A 2,205-nucleotide genomic window follows, 5' to 3' on the forward strand; every position below is an offset into this window, starting at 1 on the left:
TGGATGGATGGATGGATGGGTGGATGGATGGATGGATGGATGGGTAGGTGGATGGATGGATGGATGATGGATGGATGGATGGATGGATGGGTGGATGGATGGATGGATGGATGGGTGGGTGGATGGATGGATAGATGGGTGGGTGGATGGATGGATGGATGATGGATGGGTGGGTGGATGGATGGATGGGTGGGTGGGTGGATGGATGGATGGGTGGGTGGATGGATGGTTGGATGTATGGATAGCTAAAGAGTTAGGGTCACAGCTGTGAGCACCAAACACTGAACACCAGACATGGGGATATTCCTCTCTTGTGAGGCAGCCATTTACTGATACCTGTTAGCTGGTTCTTCTATAACGTGGATTTCAGTTCAGATTGCATACAGTGTCATGCTAATATAGTTAAAACTTTTATCTCTTTTGTAAACTAAAAAATTCATGTAAGCTTCTGGGAGTTGTAAAACTGGGATCCAGTTCTCAAAGGTCAAATACATTCGAACTCTCCCCCTACCCCTACCCCCACCCCTCTCACCCCCACCTATTCCTGAAAGTGTAATCTCTCTCTTTCCCCTGGCCTGGAGATTTCTCTCCTCCCCCAACTACCAGAAGAATGAGCCTGAAGATTCCAAATGTAAGATTTCCCTTTAGGCCCTTAAACTTTAACTTCTGCCCGGAATCTATATCTATCTCCATAGATTTCTACTTGGCTGACATACACCATCCAGGAATCATCTGTAGATGACAAACTGCTCCAGATAGCTGAGAGCCCTGGACTTGCGGAAAACTGGTGTGAACTGGTTCAGCTGGTGTGGTTGCTCTCTGTCTCTTCAGCTGGGGCAGCTAACCACATGCTTCTGATGAGTGCTCTATTGCCTGAATTCCTCCTAGACTTTGGCTAGCATTCCAGCCTTCCTGAGCCCTGACAGTGATGTCCTAATTTCAGCAGGAAGTAATTACAGAAGAGGGTACATCACCCCTTATCCTCATAGGCTGGACTGTTAATCAGAAGGAATCTCCCTGGCCTGGGGGACAAAATGGCTGCCTATAGTGCCCATTGGCAAACAAGGGAGGGTTCCTATTAAAACCAAACAGACTCAGATCTTTTAACAGGTAGATCCATTAACTGAAGTTCTACAATATGAGAGGTCACGTGACCTGATTTATATAGAACAAGGCAGTTATTCGATGGCTTTAAGAGAAAATTGTTGTTTCTATACAGAGCCACTCGGGAATCATTAGAGATGATATGACTATATTAAAAAAAGCATGGCAGAAAAAAAAAAGGGAAGGACCCAAGAAGAAATAAAAAACCAGTTTCCACTCTCATAGTATCCCTAATGTTGGCCATCACAGGGTCTTTGGCCGATCTGTTTCTGCTAATTACTGTTGCCCTTGCATCATTAATACCTTAGGCAGATAAATGAATTTCCATATGGGTACCATTAAGCTTATGGGTATTAGATCCCAACGTAAATAGGTCCCCACCACAGAGTTAAGGATTTGACTCAGAATGCATCTCAAGGTGGGGAATTAGAGGTATGAAGTTATGTCTTGGGTTTAAGTTACTGTGCTTAAGAGATTATTAAAATAAAAAAAATACCTCTAACCTGTAAGCCCCATTTGCCCAAGGACAGGTAACTTTCCTGGAATGATCGGGTTTTTCACATAAGATAACAAGTCATATATTTTTGTTTCAGTAAACAAGATTGGTTGTCCAACTGCACAGAATATACTTAATCACACATAGGCAGGAAGTACATAGGCAGGAAGTATGTCAGGATGAATGTATGCTTGCACCCAACTGGACAAAAGTAAGAAATACATAACCTTGTGGGGTTTGCCTTTGTAAGCACCAGACTAATGTAATCCGTGGTCATTCCCTGGGAATCTTGGGTATGGACAATATTTAATAAAAATAAAAACTTGCTTCAAGTTTGGCTCAAAAAGTTGTGGTAGTGGTTTTAGTCTTGCCTGGTGGTTTTAGCACTTCAAACGGGGGCCAAATGCATTTAATGGAGGCTTACAGTCCTTACAGCAGCTAGGCCAAGCTCCAGCTTCGGCTTGATTGGCATGAGATAACAAGTTAGCAGCCATAAAGCATGAGTACCACGAAGGCCAGTAGCCTGCATGCAGAGATGATAGGCCTCTAATACTCTTTTTTACTAGGGAAAGAGAGAGGAGAGAAAGAGAGGGAAGGAAAGAGGA

The sequence above is a fragment of the Grammomys surdaster genome, unplaced genomic scaffold, assembly GCF_004785775.1.
Source record: "Grammomys surdaster isolate TR1022 unplaced genomic scaffold, NIH_TR_1.0 211, whole genome shotgun sequence".
Taxonomy (NCBI): domain Eukaryota; kingdom Metazoa; phylum Chordata; class Mammalia; order Rodentia; family Muridae; genus Grammomys; species Grammomys surdaster.